The sequence below is a fragment of the Triticum dicoccoides genome, chromosome 2A (genome assembly GCF_002162155.2).
Source record: "Triticum dicoccoides isolate Atlit2015 ecotype Zavitan chromosome 2A, WEW_v2.0, whole genome shotgun sequence".
Taxonomy (NCBI): domain Eukaryota; kingdom Viridiplantae; phylum Streptophyta; class Magnoliopsida; order Poales; family Poaceae; genus Triticum; species Triticum dicoccoides.
Window position 1 is genome coordinate 486,448,213 of NC_041382.1, and position 10,063 is coordinate 486,458,275.

Here is a 10,063-nt window from a genome sequence, read left to right on the forward strand (position 1 = left end):
CCATAGAGCTTTCCACCAGCCAAATATGCATGTAGTGATAGCATTATTCTGTTCTTGCTCTACTGTGATATTTTGCCAGCATATTCCATGTGCTGACCCGTTTTCGGGCTGCAACGTATTACGTTGCAGACTTTTCAGACGAGGAGTAAGGTTCGTTAGGTCGTTGCCGTGCAGCTCAGCTATGCCGTTGGAGTTGATGGACTCACTTTATCTTCCAAGCCTTCCGTTGTTATCATATTAGATGGCCTTAAGCCATATTTATTGTAACAAGTTCTCTTTTGAGACATTCCATGTAATAAGTGTGTAATTGCTACTCTGTTATAAATCCTCGAGTACTGCGTGTGTCAGCATTACCGATCTAGGGATGACACTGAAGCACAGAGACTTGACCGTTTGAGGTCGGGTCGCTACATTAATAGCCCAATATGCCTTGTGTTCTAGTTCGAGAGGTAAGTGACATGCTTTTCCATAAACCATTTTATACGGAGACATACCCATAGGATTTTTATATGCAGTTCTATAGGCCCATAATGCATCATCAAGTTTCTAGGACCAATTCTTTCTAGACCTATTGACAGTCTTTTGCAAAATTAATTTGAGCTCTCTATTACTCAATTCTACTTGACCACTAGACTGTGGGTGATAAGGAGATGCAATTCTATGATTAACATGATACTTAGCAAGCATTTTACGGAAGGCACCATGAATAAAATGTGAACCACCATCAGTCATTAAATATCTAGGGACTCCAAACCTTGGAAAAATAACTTCTTTAAGCATTTTAATAGAAGTGTTATGATCAGCACTACTAGTTGGAATAGCTTCTACCCACGTAGTAACGTAATCAACAACAACTAAATATGTGTATATCCATTAGAGGAAGGAAACGGTCCCATATTGTCAAAGCCCCAAACATCAAATGGTTCAATAACAGGTGAATAGTTCATAGGCATTTCTTGACATCTACTAATATTACCAATTCTTTGACATTCATCACAAGATAAGACAAACTTATGGGCATCTTTGAAGAGAGTAGGCCAATAAAACCAGATTGCAATACCTTATGTTCAGTTCTATCTCCAACATCGTGTCCTCCATAAGCTTTGGAGTGACACTTGTGTAGGATATGTTCCTGTTCATGCTCAGGTACACAACGTCTAATAACACCATCTACTCCTTCTTTATAAAGATGTGGGTCATCCCAAAAGTAATGCCTCAAATCATAGAAGAACTTTTTCTTTTGCTGGTATGTGAAACTAGGTGGTATGAATTTGGCAACAATGTAATTAGCATAATCAGAATACCATGGAGCAGTATGAGAAGCATTTATGACATTTAATTATTCATTAGGAAAGCTATCATCAATAGGTAGTGGTTCATCAAGCACATTTTCTAACCTAGACAAGTTGTCTGCAACGGGGTTCTCAGCTCCCTTTCTAGCAACAATATGTAAGTCAAATTCTTGTAGCAAGAGAACCCATCTAATAAGTCTAGGTTTAGCATCTTTCTTTTCCATAAGATATTTAATAGCAACATGATCAGTGTGAATAGTTACTTTAGAATCAACAATATAAGGTCTGAACTTATCGCAAGCAAATACAACTGCTAAGAGTTCTTTTTTAGTACTAGAATAATTTCTTTGAGCATTGTCTAGGGTTTTACTAGCATATTGCATAATGTTTAATTTCTTATCAACTCTTTGCCCTAGAACATCACCTACAACATAATCACTAGCATCACACATAATTTCAAAGGGTAAATTCCAATCAGGTGGCTGAACAATAGGTGTAGAGATCAATGCTTTCTTAAGTATTTCAAATGCTTCTACACAATCATCATCAAAGACAAATGGTATATCTTTTTGTAATAAAATAGTCAGAGGCCGAGAAATTTTTGAGAAGTCCTTAATGAACCTCCTATAAAATCCGGCGTGACCAAGGAAACTTCTTATACCTTTGATGTCCTTGGGGCATGGCATCTTTTCAATAGCATCAACCTTGGCTTTATCAACTTCATTACCTCTTTCAGAAAGTGTATGCCCCAAGACAATACCTTCATTAACCATAAAGTGGCACTTTTCCCAATTCAAGACAATATTAGTTTCTTCACATGTCTGCAAAACTCGATCAAGGTTGCTCAATCAATCCTCAAAATAAGATCCATAGACGAAGAAATCGTCCATGAAAACCTCACAAATCTTTTCACAAAAGTCAAAGAATATAGCCATCATGCATCTTTGAAAGGTAGCAGGTGCATTACATAAATCAAAAGGCATACGTCTATAAGCAAAAGTACCAAAAGGGAAAGTAAAAGTAGTCTTTGATTGATCCTTGGCTGACACAGGTATTTGAGAGAAACCAGAATAACCATCTAGAAAGCAAAAATGTGTATGTTTGGATAATCTTTCTAGCATTTGATCGATAAAAGGTAAGGGGTAATGATCCTTTTTAGTGGCCTTATTTAATTTTCGGAAATCAATTACCATCATATAACCTGCAATAATTCTTTGAGGAATCAATTCATCTTTATCATTAGGAACGACAGTAATACCTCCCTTCTTAGGGACACAATGGACAGGACTTACCCACTGACTATCAGCAACGGGATAGATTATACCTGCCTCAAGGAGCTTTAGTATTTCCTTTCTTACCACTTCTTTCATTTTAGGATTCAGCCATCGTTGATGATCACAAACTGGTTTAGCATCTTCTTCCAGATTTACTTTATGTTGACATAGAGTGGACTAATGCCCTTAAGATCATCAAGAGTATACCCAATAGCAGCACGATGCTTCTTTAGAGTTTTCAATAATCTCTCTTCCTCATGCTCTGAAAGGTTAGCACTAATAATAACAGGATATTTCTTTTTCTCATCAAGATAAGCATATTTAAGAGTACCCCTAGGATTTCAGAATAGGTTCCTGTTTAAAGAATACTTCATCTATTTCCCTTCTTTCATTCATAAACATAACATTTTCATGGTCTAGCAAATATTGTTCTAAAGGATCACTAGGAGGTACGGCAATAGAAGCAAGACCAATAATTTCATCCTTACTAGGTAATTCTTCTTCACGGTGTTGTCTACTAAATTTAGAGAAATTAAATTCATGAGACATATCATCTAACCCGATAGTAACAACATCCTTTTTGCAATCTATCTTAGCATTAACAGTGTTCAAGAAGGGTCTACCAAATATAATGGGACAAAAGCTATCTTGTGGGGAACCAAGAATAAGAAAATCAACAGGATATTTAGTTTTCCCACACAAGACTTCAACATATCTAACAATTCCCATTGGTGAAATAGTATCTGTATTGGCAACTTTAATTGTGACATCGATATCTTCTAACTCAACAGGTGCAATAGCATGCATAATTTCTCTATATAGGTCAATAGGTATTGTACTAGCACTGGCACCCATATCACATAAGCCATGATAACAATGATCTCGTATTTTAATAGAAATAACAGGCATGCCTACCACAGGTCTAGGTTTATCTTTAGCACAAGGTTTAGCAATTCTAGCAGTTTCATCACAGAGATAAAAAACATGCCCATCAATATTATCAGCCAAAAGATCTTTAACAATAGCAATATTAGGTTCAACTTTAACTTGCTCAGGAGGTGTATATGTTCTAATATTGATTTTACGAACCACAGTTAAAGCTTTAGCATGATCCTTTATCCTAACAGGGAAAGGTGGTTTCTCAACATAAGAAGTAGGAACAATAGGATCATTATAAGTGATAGTCTTTTCTTCAACTTTAATAGGTGCATCTGCTTTTACTTCTATGGGAGGATGATATTTAAACCACTTCTCCTTAGGGAGATCAATATGAGCAGCAAAAGATTCACAAAAAGAAGCTACTATCTCAGAGTCAAGTCCATATTTAGTGCTAAAATTATGGAAAACATTGGTATCCATAAAAGATTTAACACAATCAAACTTAGGTGTCATACCTGACTCCATACCTTTGTCGAGGTCCCAATCTTCAGAGTTGTGTTTAATTCTTTCCAATAAATCCCATGTAAATTCAGTAGTCTTCGTCATAAAAGAGCCAGCACAAGAAGTATCGAGCATGGTGCGATTGTTATCAGAAAGCCGAGCATATAAATTTTGAATAATCATCTCTCTTGAGAGCTCATGATTGGGGCATGAATATTTTAAGCCGCCCCCAAGCTTGAGTGATGCTTTCTCCTTCTTGAGGCAAAAAAAAAATATATATATAATTGCGATCACGAGGAACAAGATGCATAGGATAAAACTTCCGATGAAATTCCAATTTCAATCGTTTGTAGTTCCATGACACCGTATCATCATATAGCCTATACCATGTCAATGCATCTTCCTTCAATGATAAAAGGAAGATCTTCTTCTTGATAACATCTCTGGGTACACCTGCAAGCTTAAATAACCCACAAACTTCATCCACATATATTAGGTGCTCATCAGGATGCGTTGTTACGTCTCCTGCAAAAGGATTAGCTAGTAGTTTTTCTATCATACCCGAAGGAATTTCGAAGCAGGCATTTTCATTTTCAGTAGGTTTAGTAGGTTGAGGAGCAACTCTTTGCTCTACTGGTCGGGGCGAAGATACCCCGAACAAGCCCCTCAGAGGATTACTTTCCATATAACAAGTGACAGTAAATTTCAGCACACTATATAAATTTTCCTTACCAAATTTCACCTACCAAAGGCGCTTCACTCCCCGGCAACGGCGCCAAAAAAGAGTCTTGATGAACCACAAGTATAGGGGATCTATCATAGTCCTTTCGATAAGTAAGAGTGTCGAACCCAACGAGGAGCAGAAGGAAATGATAAGCGGTTTCCAGCAAGGTATTCTCTGCAAGTACTGAAATAAGTGGTAACAGATAGTTTTGTGATAGGATAATTTGTAACGAGCAACAAGTAACAAAAGTAAATAAAGTGCAGCAAGGTGGCCCAATCCTTTTTGTAGCAAAGGACAAGCCTGGACAAACACTTATATAGATAAAAGCGCTCCTGAGGACACATGGGAATATCGTCAGGCTAGTTTTCATCACGTTCATATGATTCACGTTCGGTACTTTGATAATTTGGTATGTGGGTGGACCGGTGCTTGGTTACTGTCCTTACTTGGACAAGCATCCCACTTAAGATTAACCTCTATTGCAAGCATCCGCAACTACAACAAAAGTATTAAGGTAAACCTAACCATAGCATGAAACATATGGATCCAAATCAGCCCCTTGCGAAGCAACGCATAAACTAGGGTTTAAGCTTCTGTCACTCTAGCAACCCATCATCTACTTATTACTTCCCAATGCCTTCCTCTAGGCCCAAATAATGGTGAAGTGTTATGTAGTCGACGTTCACATAACACCACTAAAGGAGAGACAACATACATCTCATCTAAATATCGAACGAATACCAAATTCACATGACTACTAATAGCAAGACTTCTCCCATGTCCTCAGGAACAAACGTAACTACTCACAAAGCATAATCATGTTCATAATCAGAGGGGTATTAATATGCATATAGGATCTGAACATATGATCTTCCACTAAATAAACCAACTAGCATCAACTACAAGGAGTAATTAACACTACTAGCAACCTACTAGTACCAATCCCGGACTTGGATACAAGAGATGAACTAGGGTTTCGAGAGGAGATGGTGCTGGTGAAGATGTTGATGGAGATTGCCCTCTCCCGATGAGAGGAGCGTTGGTGATGACGATGGCGATGATTTCCCCCTCCTGGAGGGAAGTTTCCCTGGCAAAACAACTCTGCCGGAGCCCTAGATTGGATCTACGAAGGTTCCGCCTCGTGGCCGCGGAGTGTCATCCGAGGAGATGGCTTATGATTTTTTCCTCATTGAAAGACTCCATATAGCAGAAGATGGCCATCGGAGGGCCACTAGGGGGCCCACGAGGTAGGGGGCGTGCCCAGGGGGTAGGGCGCGCCCCCACCCTCGTGGGCAGGGTGTGGCCCCCTGGTGAACTTCTTGCGCTCAGTATTTTTTATATATTCTGAAAACGTCTTCCATGAAGTTTCGGGACTTTTGGAGCTGCGCAGAATAGGTCTCTACTATTTGCTCCTTTTCCAGCCCAGAATCCCAGCTGCCTGCATTCTCCCTATTTGTGTAAACCTTGTAAAATAAGAGAGAATAGGCATAAGTATTGTGACATAATGTGTAATAACAACCCATAATGCAATAAATATCGATATAAAAGCATGATGCAAAATGGACGTATGATGTGGCGTACCGCAAAACAGAGGAAACAAACTTGTGTTGGAGTGCTATGGTCGAAACGGGGGTCCTGTTCATCAGGAGGGGCATGGCGTACCGCAAAACAGGACTCCACGGGATACTGTTTATCTCCACCGCCGACTGCCTCCATGGGCTACTGTACATCCACTGTCGCCCTGCTCCAGCCTCCACCTGCGACTGTTCATCCATGGGCTCCTGTTCATCCAGCCTCGACCGCCCGCTCCTCCACCAGTTGTTGTTCAACCAAGCCTCTCCACGGGGGTCCTATTTAACCACCCCTCCATGGGGTACTATTCATCCCGCCCTCCACTGGCTACTATTCAACCAGCCCTCCACCGACTACTATTCAACCAGCCCTCCACGGGGTCTTGTTCATCCAGCACTCCACGGGGTCCTCTTCATCCAAGGGCTCGATCGATCGGGGTATTGTTCATCCAGCGGCAACGGCCTCTACTACCACAGGGTACTATTCATCCAACCCCCATCGAGAACTGTTCATCCAAACCCCCCAACAATGCTCACTGTTCATCAAGGGAAGGAGGCAGCAGTGTTCGATCGGCTTCAGTTAGCAGCAGTAGCGAAGGAATCACTCGGGTTCAGTTAATAGCAAGGGATTGATCGATCGCTCGGGTTCAGTAACGCGTAGCCTGCAGTGCAATCGCTAGGGTTTAGTTAGAGCCCAACGCCTCGCTTGGGTTCAGTTAGAGCGCAATGCCTCGCACACACGCGCGGACGTACAAGAGAAACACGCATCGCTCGGCCCTGGACCACCCACTATAACCGGGAACTCCCCCAATATTTTCCTCGCCCTCACTTCTACCACAGTTTTCTCCGTCATGGACAGCCCAAAGAATTTCATGCAGCTACATCTCCGGCCCGCCAAGGACGAAAATCCCATTTTCTGTCATGATTTTTTCTCATAGAAGTAGGAGCCCACCACATCTATGATGATACTGGGTTTTTTCATAATTATCATCATAGAAGTGTCATAAGTATGACATAATTTTTTTGTTCGGCTCAAAATGTCACGGATGTGTCTTTTTTTTGTAGTGATTGATCTTTCTTGCAATGGGAGAAGTGCTTAGCTTTGGGTTCAATCTTGCGGTGCTTGATCCCAGTGACAGAAAGGGAACTGACACGTATTGTATTGTTGCCATTGAGGATAAAAGGATGGGGTTTATATCATATTGCTTGAGTTTATCCCTCTACATCATGTCATATTGCCTAATGTGTTACTTTGTTCTTATGAACTTAATACTCTAGATGCGTGCTGGATAGCGGTCGATGTGTGGAGTAATAGTAGTAGATGCAGAATCATTTCGGTCTACTTGATATGGACGTGATGCCTATGTTCATGATCATGCCTAGATATCATCATAACTATGCGCTTTTCTTGAGAGAAGCCACTAGTGAAACCTATGGCCCCCGGGTCTACTTCACATCATATAAGTTTCCGATATACAATTCTAGTTTACCAGTTATTTTGCAATCTTTACTTTTCAATCTATACAAAAAAATACCAAAAATATTTATCTTATTATCTCTATCAGATCTCACTTTCGTAAGTGACAGTGAAGGGATTGACAACCCCTTTATCGTGTTAGTCGCGAGGTTCTTGTTTGTTTGTGCAGGTACTAGGTGACTTGCGTGTAGTCTCCTACTGGATTGATACCTTGATTCTCAAAAACTGAAGCAAATACTTAGGCTACTTTGCTGCATCACCCTTTCCTCTTCAAGGGAAAACCAACGCATTCTCAAGAGGTAGCACGCCGAAGTCTCGAGGTGAATCTTGGGCAGGAGCACTTAGCCCTCTGACGGAGCGATTTCGCCGGGGGAACTTCCCTCCCAGAAGGGGATATCTAAGCGATCATCATCACCAACAACTCTCTCATCTTTGGGAGGTCAATCTTCATCAACGTCTTCAACAATACCATCTCATCTCAAACCCTAGTTCATCTCTTGTGTTCAATCTTTGTACCGGAACCTCAGATTGGTACCCATGGGTGACTATAGTAGTGTTGATTACATCTTGTAGTTGATTACTATATGGTTTATTTGGTGGAAGATTATATGTTCAGATCCAATATGCTATTTAATACCCCTCTGATCATGAGCATGTGTATCATTTGTGAGTAGTTGCCCTTGTTCTTGAGGCCACGGGAGAAGTCATGCTGCAAGGAATCTTGTGAATTTGATATTCGTTCGATATTTTTATGATATGTATGTTGTGATTCCCTTAATAGTGTTATGTGAATGTCGACTACATGACACTTCACCATCTTTAGACCTAAGGGAATGCATTGTGGAGTAGTTATTAGATGATGAGTTGCTAGAGTGACAGAAGCTTAAACTCTACACTACTGCATGATGCTGCTAACAAGACACTACAATCAGAGACCATTCGATGAAATTGTGTGCGATGCATTAATCACAAATGAAGATGTTAAAAACCCGTCAAAAAAGATGCAAAATGTTTGTGATGGAGGATACATCAAACACGGTTCGGATTTTACTTGCGTGTGCGATGCGGGGCATACAGTTCACCTGAATTAACTGTTTGAGATGAGCATAACATCAGAAATGATAAGACAGATGAAGGTGTGTACGATACACGGCATACAGTTCACTTGGATGAACTGTTTGTTATTGGGAAACACAATAGGAACAGTCAGCCAGATCAAGGTGTGTGCGATATGCGGCATACAGTTCACTCGGATAAACTATTTGCGATTAGCCTACACAACAGAAATGGTTCAACTTAATAAGATGTGTGTGATATGCGGGAAATAGGTCAGTAGTCAGATATGTGTGGGAAGACCGATAAGAACACAGATGATTTCCGTTAACAAGACGTGTGTGGTGTGAGCAAGTGATTGCTGGTATACAATTGTGAATGATTGACGAAATCATCACCGACGGGTTCCACTGTTTAGTCCGTGTGCGATGTGATTTGCTCTGTCTGCACAACATGTACGCTCTGTCTACACAACATCAAAATATAAACATATAAGAATAGCATATTGCATAACCAAATTAAGCATACAATTACACAAGTGACTACACACGTAACATTTTCACACACCAAAGTAAGAAATTACATGCATATTAAATTAGGATAAACGAGGATCTAATTATCTACTTTTGTTGTGACGACGCTTGCCATTGCTCTGCTTCCGACTGGATCCCTGACCGTTTTGGGGAAGGAGGAACTTCCTCATGTCAATGATCCGCCTGTACATCTCGTAGCTCGTGTACACCTTCTTAGCCGTGTACACGACGTGAGCTTTGTCGAGTTTCTCCATCCAGCACTACAAAAAAAAGACACATCCGTGACATTTTGGGCCGAACAAATTTTTTTCTGTCATACTTATGACACTTCTATGACGATAATTGTGACAAAACCCGGTATCATTATAGATGTGGTGGGGTCATACTTCTATGACAAAAAATCATGACAAAAAATGGGCTTTTCATCCTGGGCGGGCCGGAGACGCAACCGCATGACATTCATTGTGCCTTCCATGATGGAAAAAACCGTGGTAGAAACGAGGGCGAGAAAAATATCGGGGAGTTCCCGGTGACGGTGGGTGGTCGGGGGACGAGTGATGCACGTCTCTCTCATACGTATGTGCGTGTGTGCAAGGCGTTGGGCTCTAACTGAACCCGAGCGATTGCACTACAGGCTACGCGTTACTGAACCCGAGCAATTGATCGATCCCTTGCTGTTAACTAAACCCGAGTGATTCCTTCGGTACTGCTGCTAACTGAAGCCGATCGATGCTGCCTCTGGATGAACAATGAGCGTTG